Source organism: Pteropus alecto, unplaced genomic scaffold (assembly GCF_000325575.1).
Source record: "Pteropus alecto unplaced genomic scaffold, ASM32557v1 scaffold49, whole genome shotgun sequence".
Taxonomy (NCBI): domain Eukaryota; kingdom Metazoa; phylum Chordata; class Mammalia; order Chiroptera; family Pteropodidae; genus Pteropus; species Pteropus alecto.
The window spans coordinates 2,598,261-2,610,057 of NW_006443131.1; the positions used below are offsets into that span (position 1 = coordinate 2,598,261).

The window sequence follows — 11,797 nt, forward strand, 5'->3', positions numbered from 1 at the left end:
CAAACTGTAGGTGCATGTGTAGGTAAACGGCATCTGTGCTGTCCTGGTTTCTAGACTCTGGAGCATATTCCATGTTAGCCACCCCATTGGGAGTCATGCTGACAGGCAGCCCCTCTGCACACAGCTCAGAAGGCTCATGTTTGGCTCAGTGAGAAAAGCCAAACCAGCTTTGGTCGATTAAAACAGCTGCTATAGAAATTGTAAGATTAGAACCATAACTGGGACCAAGGGACTTTCTTTACCAGATCCTTTGCAGTACTTAAAGCCGTGCATCATTACATCTCAAGGCACAATAGCCAGGCATTTTCCAAGGCAGTTTGGAGGGGGAGGGGAAAAAAAAAGACACACACCCAGATTGACTATAAATCTAGTTCTGGTGTAAAGCTGTCCACTTGTTGCTCAGAAAAAAATCCAACCTATCAGACAATGCCACACAAAGTTGCAGTTCCCTTGCATTGGCTAAGCCTGGGAAAAGATAACAGAAGGAAGTTGAATTTCTGTTGAAAACGACTGGCTTTGGGGTGGAAAGTTTCTGTTAGCCGTATTATTTGGTTTATCCTTAGTAATTGCTGTGATGCTTTTTCTAATAGGTACTGGTTGGGGATTTTGGTGGCTCCAGGGTCCATGAAACAGCCTCCTATATTTGCGCAGTAATGATGTAATGATGAAAGCCTTTGAAGAGTAGGTCTGATTTGAAATGCTCCCTCCTCATGTTCCATCTTTTACTTTCTCTCTCATGGATATATGAAATATTCCTGTACAGCTTGAGTTCATCCAGTGGGAAAGGACTGACCCAGGGCCATTAAGGGCTTAAGCTGTCTGATACGCTTCACAGATGGTGTCTCCCTCAAAATCCTCTCATCTTTGCCATTGCCTTAAATTGCCATCAACTGGCAAGAAGCTATCAAGAGTTTTCAGTTACAGTACCAAAAGCAACAGATGAATGAAAATAAGAACACATATTTTGTTACTTTTGGAGTATGAAATGGTCAAGTCCCAGACCTCAAAGAGCTGTAGTGATTGCAGGAGCTTCTTTTAGAACATAGTTATTAATACTAACTGGTAAGCTACTAAGGGAAATGACACTACTTCCACATTCCTGAGCCATTATCTTGTTACTGTTCACATCTGGGTAATATACACTTTTAAAATGATTCGTGTTACTGTTACTTGAACCTGAAAGTCATGCTTTAAGCCTCTGATCAAAGCTTTCTTGATCTTGTCTCATTTGGGGGGAAGGTGGGATTTATAATCTCTTAAAATATAGGCTGGAATGTTAGTAGGATTTAGATTAGACACCAGGATTAATAAATTCCCATTATGGTTGTGAGGGATTAGAAATGTTAACTGGAGAGCTTGTGTATCTCTCACCTAGAAGGTTTTTATAAAATTAACTTTTCGAGAGTATTTAAATTCAGACTTCCTGGGAGGGAGGTTGTGAGCTAATAAGTGGCAAATTGGAATCGTAGAACACAGGTGTAGAGAGTCCAGACTTCCTAGGTCAAATCCTAGCTGCTTTGCCACTTACTAGCTATATGACTTTGGGTAAGGCTTGTAATTTTTGAATTCTCATTTCTCAGAGTAAAAGCCAGACCTTACAGTGGCCTATAAGATGTTACACGGTCCGCCTGCCCTTTCTCTCCTCTTCTCTCTTTGATCGCCTATCATCCTCCCTCTTGCTCACTGCATTCCAGCCACATTGACTTCTTCCTTAAATACATCAGCCACACTTTATCTTAGGACCTTTGCACTAGCTCTAGCCCCTAGTGGGAAACAGTAAGCTTTTCCCACAGAGGAATGACTAATTTTCTCACATCCTTCAAGTCTTTGCTTAAGTGTTATCTTTTCGATGAGACTTTATCCTACCTCTATTTAAAATTGTACTTTCAGGAACATTTTCTCAATCTGCTGAGGTTTTGCTTCTTGGCAATTATCATCAGTTTGACTTAAATAAACTCATAAAAATAAAAAAAAATGTCTACAGCCATGCCACCCTGAACCAGTCTGATCCCGTCTGATCTCGGAAGCTAAGCAGGGTCGGGCCTGTTTAGTACTTGGATGGGAGACCGCCTAGAAAAACCAGGTGCTGTAGGCGTAAAAAAGAAAAAAAAAAAAATTGTTAAGTCAACAAGGTCCTTGCAATCTGTGAGGTCAACCAAGGTTTGCCTCACCTAAAAAAAATAAAAATAAAAATAATAAAAAAATTCAAAAAAATAAAACTGTACCTTCAGCTCCTACCCCTCACTCCTAATCCTTCCCTATTTTCTTTTTCATTTAAAACTTTAGAACATACTTGTGTGTTACATTTAGTGTTTTTTGGTTCCCCTATTATTATATGATCTCTGTGAAGGCATGGGTTTATTCTGATGTTTCGTTTAACGCCTAGTACAGTGCCTGACCTATAGTTAACATTCAAATATTTGTTGATCAGATAGGGATAATAACTGTTTTCCTAACTTCATGTTTGTTTATAACAAAAATATGAAATATAATAGCATATTATGGGATCTTAAAATGTTTTGTGAACTTCGAAGCATTATACAAATGATGGCGGTAGAACGATTGCCTTCCCTTTGAAATGGTAAATAACATTTGATTGTTGGAAAAAACCTCCATATACACAAATATTATCACATTTCTCCCGAACTCCAGTCCCTTATTTCTAGTGGTCTGCTGTGTGCTAGGCATACCCACCTCTGTATTCCATTGGTACCTCAAACTCAGCACGTACTCATCTGTTCCCCGGTGTGATCATTGAGCCTCCTAAGCCAGAAAAGGGAGCATTGTTGTCAGTTCTCTCTCTGATCCATTACTTTCTAAACATTTTCGAAACTATATCTTTTCCTGTATCTCCACTGCTGGTCTCCTAATTCAGGCCCACAACAACTCTTACTTGGAATGTTGCCATGTTCTCTTATAGTTCTCTCTGTTTCTAGTCCTGTTCGCTTTCAAACTCTCAGTCACATTGTCTTCAAAATAGTCTGACACAAAGACTCGATTATTCTCTTTCCCGTTCTCAAAAGTATTCAATAGTTTCCAATCATTTGAAGGTAAAATTTAAACGTGACGTAGTATTCAAGACCCTTTATAATCTTGGCCTTTGCCTTTCTCCTTTACAGTTTATACATGAGCAAATAACAGTTCTTTTAGTTCCCAGCTCAGCCTTCCAGTTCCGTTCCAAATGCCGCTTCCTCTGGGAAGCCTTCCCTGACTTGCTCAAAGAGACTCGGATATGCTTTCTTCTTTGATCTCACTCTGATTTATAAATATTGTCTCCCCCCAGTGGTCTGTAAACATCTTGAAAGAAGAGGATACCATGTCTTCTTACTGTTGTGTTTCCAATGCCTAGCATGGTGCCTGTCACCTAAAAGATACTTAAAAATATGAATAATCCTGTGAGTTGAAAAAGTGCTTCGTACATTTAGAAGATGCCCCTTTTGTTATGTTCTGGGGACAGAAGGGCAAGGTCGAAGTTTTGGTTCTGTCATTTATCATATCTGTGACCTTGGTCGAATCGCTTAAAGTCTAAGCGGTAGTTTTCTACACTTGGAGATGAGGATCGATAGCTGCTTTATTTATTTCACTAGGTTTCTGTGTCAGTCAGAGATTATGCGTGTCAAGGTGCTTTGTAAACTGCAAAGCACTGAGTAGTTGTTAATTGTTATGAGCTGACACAAGCTGAGCTCTCCTCACAACTCACTTTTCCTCCTTTGCTGTGAGGCCCTTTCGATCACTGAAGCCATAAATACTCTTCTGTTCACATCCACATCATCAGTAGGTGTAGTGCACTCCCCTGCATCATCTTAAATGTGGCAAATTTCAAGGCTTTCCCAGTTTCCCAGTAGTTGAAGAAAGGTTGCAAAATCCTGAGAAGTTACTCTTCCCAAGGAGTCTCTCAGTCATGATTCTGTATTTTTTTCTCAAATTAAAAGAAAATTGCATTTTTTCAACTTTCAGAACTTAAAAAGAATTAAACAAATATAAATCTAAACTCATTCGTTGAACACTTTCTTGTGTAAGGCTTTTCACTTTTCATCCTTACAGTAACTCTGAGGGCGTTCTCTCATAACCATTTTACAGACGAGAAAACTCGGTTCCCAGGGAGGTTGTCATTTCGCTGGAATCTCCCATTAATAAAAGTGATAAAGCTAGTGTTATTCGGACAACTCTGCCTGACTCCAAAAGTTGTGATCTTACCATTCTCCTAACATTTCTTTTAGTTTTGTTTTGCCTTTTCAAACAACAAAACCCACTGTAGTTCTCAGTATTGATAGCTTTTTATATAGAAGTTTTGTAGTCAAATAGGGTTTTGAAAAATTCTGGGTTAAATTAAGGCAGAGTTCTTTACAGCATGACTTGCCAGAGCCTTGCATGTGTCTCAGGTACACATTATACATGGGCAGTGGCAAGAGAATGGCTGAAAGATGCAGAGCTGCCCAAAATTATTTGACAATGAAGGAGCATCTTAGAGTACTGGTGATCTCCAGAGCGCTCTGACAATACTGCATTTTTCTATTCTTCCCTGTACTTCCTCTGGGGTTTGAATTTTTTTAAAGGGTTGCAACTCTGGAATGAGGGAATTGACTTCTTTTGTGTGCAGGTTTTCCAGAGAACTAGCGTGGTATTTTTCAGAAACTTCACCGGCATGGAGGCTGTATTTCCCTCCCCCGCCCCCGACCCATGAACCTTTTAAGGCAAGTGACACAGCTCATCCAGCTTGGCCCTCACCTTCATTGAGTTCCCAGGAGGATAACTGTAACTGAGCTCCTGCCCCCACCTTTTTCATCTAGCGTGCTAGAAGCAGGAGAGTAAGGTTTCAACTTGGTGAGTGAGCAGAAACCTTTGAGCCAGGAGCAAGAAACCCTTCCTTTCTGTAAAGATGGTAATATCACACTAAGAAATCTGTAAAGTCCATCTTTCCTTCTCCTCTGTGAGGCATGCAGACAGACCTGGAGAGAGGAGAGAAGAAACAATACCTTTGATTTTTCCGCCTTTTAAAGGTGATATGTTAGTCTTGAAGTTAAAATAAAACTTTGAGAAATTCATTCTATATGATTTAAAGGCATGAAGGTTACTTGAATGGTGTTCCCTCCTGAATTCCAAACTTATCTCGTAGTTTGAGCTACCAGTGAAAAATATTGAAAATGTTTCCCTAGTAGGATAACATTTTTTGGAGGGAGGGGCAGTTTTCTAACTACTCTGTGACATTTTTATGGCCAGATTGATGTGTTGCTATTAAAGAGACTGAAGCAGTTGGTCATCTGTGTTGCTACTGCCCTGGACAGGTTGGCTAGAAGACTCTGTATTGGGTTCTGTGGAAGTTTGTGAATAACATCACACTCTTCCCACGTAGTAGAGTTTGGTCTGTAATAAACGTCCATGAATAAATTAATGTTACCTTGATGCCATTCTTTTCTCATTTTACAATTCAGATAGTAAAGAATGCTGAGTTTTTCAGCTGAGTTGCATTGTGAATTTGAAAGTTTTGCTTCTTTAGAATATTTTAAATCCAGATATTTTCCGCCAAGTGAATGGAAACTAGGCTATGAGTTCCTTGTTGCACTAAGATCTAGTCCTAAGTTTTTATTAGGCTGTGTTTTTCATTCTTCACCTTCTGCTTGGAGAGCTATTTCCCAGTTGAATTCTGTATAATGCATTAATATTGAACTGAATGAAAGCTTTCAAGGAATATGGGTGACTGCAAAAGGATCTTTTACAGCTGTGTTTTATAGTGGACAGAAACATCTTAAAAATAGCAAGTACGTCTTTAAAAAACCTTGAGGATTCAGAGGAATAAGACTTTTTTTAGCCTAAATAATGGTACACGTTTTTTTCTGAGATCTAATGAATTACTACACATAAATATGTACCACCTGTTGTGAACTTTTTTCATTGTCGCTTGACTTTGTACTACCAAGGCCTTGATATTTGGTATGAAATTGTAGCTTCCCAGTTTTGTCAGATGCAGAGTGGTAGATGTCACAAAGGGTATACCCAGGGTTAGAATCTGGGCAATCTTCATTTCCAAATCAAACCTCCTTTCTGGCTCAGTACCTGGTAGTAGTCACAGGAGGGAGTGAAATATAATAGTTACATAAAAAAATAAAACTTAAAAGTGTAGTTAGGTGTGACTTTCGTTCTGCCTTTTGGGTTCAGTTGGGTGAGGGTGTGGGAAGGACTGTGTATGGGGTACTTTTAGGGTGCAGTTATTAGGCAGTGAGATTTTTACTTTATAGCTTTCCGAATTAACTGAAGAAACCTTTAGAAGTTGACATTTTAATTTCGTTACTGGGGCTGTTTAGCACATCTTCCATGTGCTACCTAGACTGCCACATTAGCTTTTGTTGGCCATTCTGAAAAGGTTCGGTCAGTGTGTGCACGTGTGTGTGCTGCGTGTCTGTCGCGTGCACGCTCACTCTCTCTCCCTGTCTGGCTCAGAACCGACTCTTCTCACTATTGTGCATAAATTGAATTCTGGTGTCCGGATATGAGAAAACGATCTTGTATTGGTACTTAATGGATATTTTTCACTTAATTACTTGAAAGCTCTTGAGTTAAAATAGAATAACTTTTCGTTACCGTGACGATTAAAAGTATAGCTGTGCAGTCGGAAGTCCTGGATTCAAATCTCCGCCCCACCACTTGTCGTAGACCTGTTACCTAGCTCCTTGGAACACGGTACTTTTCTTTATGTTATTAGAATCAAGGTTACTCCAGATAGCTTTGCTTTTTTATATGAATTGTGTTGTTATGGTTGGAACATTTTACTTTTAAATTAAAAAAATCAGAGATAGTGAAAAGTTTCGCATCCCTGTTTCTTACTTGCCTGCTTTTAAACCCCATTACCGTTATTCCTTCCTTTTATCATTTCAGAGTTTCTTTATATGTATACAAGCAAATATGGATTTATTTTTTGTTTTTCTTATTTTTACACAAAAGAAGCATAGTTTTCCATATCTTGCTTTTGTCCACTTAATAATGGAGGAGACTTTTTTCCAAATCTGTACCTAGAAAATTTACTTACCCTTTAAATGAAAATTTAAAGGTCAAAATTTTTTTATGGATATCAGAACTTCATTGGGGAAAAATTCTTAGGTTTATGGCTATGTACCTTTCCTGTTGCCTGCAAGTCTTGCTCTTAAATGACTTTCATTTCCATTATCCTCTTAGTGTTGAATAATGTAATGTGAGTACTACTAGGTTATTAAACTTAATTTATGAATGCTGATTATTTAGTTCATGAAATCTGTAATTTCACCCATAGTCCGAAATCCCAAATTATGTCAGAAAATCCAAGGCTCTGATCAGTGATATGGGGCTATTTTTCCAATTCCTGTAGAGCCCAAGTGTTTTTCTTTATCCTGGACTTGCTCAGTCTAGAAAAATAACAGTTATTCTGATAAAGAGAAAACTTGGGTCTCTACTCTTGTCCCACCTGTCAGAGCTGTTTACTTTGTAACCACTTAAATCCATTGGTTTTGGGGAACTGAAATGGCTTGACCATTCATAAATTCACAGAACATGTTGTACACTATGTCAAAAACATACACGTAGATTTTTGTAAAGTATATGAAAATAAATGACATAACTTCAGTCCTCAAGAAGATATATAGTCCAGAAGAGGAGAGAAGATGTATATCAAAATAACTGTAATACTAGATACAATGTTTATAAATTAACCAGTATATTAGGAACAAATGCCTATTAAGTAGTACTTTTAAACAGTACTTTTATTCAGCATGCTTTACACCTCGTGTCTGAGCGTTGAGACAGATTTACCAAATTCTGAAAATTTACTTGCAGACTCCGCCTCTATTCCATCCATTTGTGTCTATCCCAACTTCTCTTTAATTTTAGCCAGCCATTGTGATTGCTTGCTCATATCCATTTAATACCCTGGATATGTTTTTCATAACTAACACTTGGGCTTTTCTGTTTTCCAGGCACTGTTCTAAGCACTTCACATTAATTAACTTCTTTAATCCTTAGTAATACTCTAAAGATATATGCTGTTATTCCTGTTTTTCAAATGAAAAAAAAACCTGAAGCTTAGAGAGGTTAAGTGATTTGCCTAAGGTCACATATCTATCAAGTAAGTATTAGAGCTGAAAGTCTGACTCAAGCTCAGACACTTGAGTGTTATACTGTGTTCTTATCTGTGTATCTGTATGTATACGTGTACATGAGCCGTGTTATATTTCACTGTATGAATATATTTTACTTAATCTATCCCCTCTCAGGAACATTTAGGATGTTTCTAGTTTGTGCGTATGTATGTACTGTCATAACCAGGGTTCCAGTGAAACATCTTAATAACGTGTTGTTGACTTAAGAAACATCCAGACCTGTAGAAAATTTTTATGAGTTTATTTGAACCAGAACTGATGACAGTTGCTGAGAAGCAAGACTTGGAATGCTCCGGAGACCAGGAGCTATGCAGTTTCTTTTATGCATTTGAAAAGGATAGAGCGTAAGAAAGATAACATGAAGGTCTGAGAAAGCAAGGTGGGGATTGGAGTACACATAGTTAATAGGATTATATGCTCTCTTGAGGGTGGTTATTTCAAAGATGTGTTAACCCGAATACACATACAGAAAAAACAACGGATAGGGGTTGCTTAAGGCAAAGATAAACCTTTTACTAAGGAAGTTATCTGCCTAGGGCATGACTACTCATGACCTTCCCAGTTAGGAATTTATAATCAGATCACCCTGCGAGGTTACTTTCCATAGAACTTTTTTTGTCTGTAATCGTTTTACATTTTAGTGTATCTGTAGGCTGTTGGTAAAATTCCTAGAAATATAATTACTGGACTAAAGGGCATGCACATTTAAAATTTTGTTAGTATTATCCAAAAAATTGTAAAAATTTACATTCATACTAACAGGCTGTGAGACTTTCTAAAACAGTTCAATTTAAATCTAAACTTGAGGAAAGCAGTGTGGCTGGATAGTGATGAGAACTGTCTTTTAAGTGTCTTTATGAATACTTACATGCTTTATTAGCATTCTTAAAAGCAGATATCTTTGGATTTTGATTATTAGCCAGTGACTCTTGCCAGTTATTGGAAAGAAGAGTAAGCCTTTTAAAAGAAAGAATTTTTTCTTTGAAATTGTCCCTCAGACCTCTCAATTGTGAATCTAAATGTAACAGTTTTGATAAATTAATCTTTTGTCATCACAATCTTTTAAAATCAGGACACCTTCAGGAGTAAGGAGCAGGTACAGTTCTCAGTTGACTGCTTACGTGGAAACCGTTCCTGAGTTCCTGCTGGGCTCCCAGCAGGCAGGGGCAGGAGCCAGCACTGCTGCATCCAGTCCCGGGGCCAGTCCCGGGGCCAGTCCCGGGGCCAGTCCCGGGGGGCCAGTCCCGGGGCCGTGCTGGCTTCAGGGGATGGGGGGTTGGGGTGTCGAGCAGGGAGAGGTGCTCTATAGGACTGAAGATTTCCTTTCCGACTAGTTTTCCTTCTCAGTGGCTTACTTGTCATCTTTCTCATCCCATTTCTCTGCTTTTAGGGCGGAGGTGATTTGTTTTATTAGTAGATTTTTGTTTTGTTCAGTGAATTTAGAATTTACTCGTAGGCTTTCAGCTGCCTAGAGTAGGCTCAGAGTAGGGGGTGAGGTCACCTTTGGTGGTACCATGGCCCCACATACATTCATTCTTTGATCCCATATTCTGGTCTTACTGTCAGGAGTAAAGTGAAACAAACTTGGTTTTCATAAACATTCTTAAGGAGCGACAGGAAATTTGACTAATTCGAGGGCATGGGATATGTTCAAAGTTACCATCTCCTTTGAGATTACGAGAGTACTGGAGACTGTTTCATTAATTTATTGTTGCGGGTGGTGGTGCCTTGCTTAATTCCTATTCAGGAAGTCTGTCATTTTACTCTAAGCAGCAAAGCCCGTCTTCTGGGCCTTGTAGTATCAATTCTCTCAAGTTTTGGATTACTAAGATATTTTCTTCAGTTGATTGATCAAAAGATTTAGATCCGCTGCTGATCTTTATCTTCCTTGCTGCTTGACACTGTTTTTTGAAAATGAAAAGAAACTGGAAGCTTCAGTTGTCTTCTCATCACTGCTGACCTGCTTGTCGTGTGAGCCTGAATGCAGGCAACTCCGAAGGAGGTCCTGATTTTCAGATGTTGAAACGATTCTGATATTTGGGGTGAAATTTATTCCTGGAGTTTTCCTCTATCTCTTAGCTGAACAAGAAATATCTTTAACTGAACCTAATGAAGGAGAAAGTATTTCTCTTCCTTTTACTTAAATCGATGGTTTTTTTTCTCCTTCACAGTCTTCACTTTTTTTTTTTTTTAGATAAAATTAGGTTAGGGCCACTTTTGAAACCTCACAAGGGAGAGAGATAATGCCAATAAAAAGAAAGTGCGAGTGGCCATCAGAGCAAGCTCCATGGACGGAAGAAGAATGTCGCCTTATTCACTGTGGCGGCCTTTGTGTCAGGAACAATGCCTGATATAATATGCGATTAATTTGTTGAGTAAACAGGAAATAGAAAACTTAATTGTGGTGTACTCATACTTGGCATTTCTCTGCACCCCGTACATGAATGTATCAACTTGGATAAAAATCAGAGGTACTGTTAAAGAAAAAGTGAGTTGCAAAGGGATACACATGTATGATATGATACTGTAAAACTTTTTAAACTTGAAAAATGCAACATTTTTTATATAGATATACCTGCGTATGTACAGTAAGATTTTACTAAAAAAACATGGCAGTGATAAACACCAAGTTAAGTATAGTGGTTACTTTTGAGGAAAAGAGAGAGGGAAACAGGATTGGAATAGTTATTGAGAGATCTTAAGTTAAATTTGTGGTGTTTTATTTCTTAAGCTAGATAATAAGTAAGTGGTGGTTGTATTATTCGGTATACTTTTTCATAAATTTGAAATGTTTAAGAAAAATGAATGAGAAAGTTTACTTGGATCAGGGGGCAGTAAACTAAGGGCTGGTAGGCCAAATTTTGCTTGCTGCCTGTTTTTGTCCAGCTCATGAGTTAAGAATTAAGAATGGCTTTTACAGTTTTAAATGGTCGAGAAAGCAGAAGAAAGATATTTTATGATATGCAAAAATTTTATTCATATTTTGGTGTCTGTAAGTAAAGTTTCATTGGAAATAATAACACTTACTCTTTACATATTGTCTATGGCTGTTTTCACAGTGCTGCAGTGTGCGAGTTACTAGTCACAATAAAGGTAAGGCGCCGGCACTTAAAATACTTACTGTCGGGTCCCTTACAGAAAGAGGCCAGTCTGTGGAATAGATCGATTTTGGTCCTAAATTAGTGATGTATAACTGGACAGATGAGCTGTTATTTGGTGACTACTTGTAGTAAGTTAGAGGTAGTTATCCCTGGGTAGTGGTGGTGGTGGTTCGGTTTTGTTTTGAAAGAACATTTTAATCAGAGGAAAATCGGTCAGCCAGACATTGACTATCATGGAAGTTTCAAAATGGTTGCCCCTAAATAGTCTCATCTTGTTGAATAAATCTAAAACTTTAGCTTGCTTGTTATTAAAGTTACCGATTCTGATTTAACCCTTGGTATTTGACAGTTTTAATTACCTACCGGAGCTGTATGATTTGGGATTGTATTTTACTAGCTTTGATTTCTTATTTCCAACAGTTTTCAGCAAATCAGCATTTTCGAGGAATGCAATATCCGAATGAGCAAATGTATGAAATCACTTCAGTAAGGGCGTCTTTCCCAGCAATCCTTCTTTTAGTTTTAGGATGCATTGAACTTTGGCCAAGTTTAGCTTTGGAGACTTAACAT

General features: G+C 38.3%; 1 protein-coding gene and 1 pseudogene across 3 annotated transcripts in view; both read left to right on the forward strand.

Annotated features, from left to right (window-relative positions):
* GATAD2B (GATA zinc finger domain containing 2B) overlaps positions 1-11,797 on the forward strand; it is a 63,458-nt gene that overhangs the window by 4,183 nt on the left and 47,478 nt on the right. The gene's annotated exons all lie outside the window — the stretch shown is intronic.
* On the forward strand, positions 1,977-2,095 carry LOC112472169 (annotated as a pseudogene).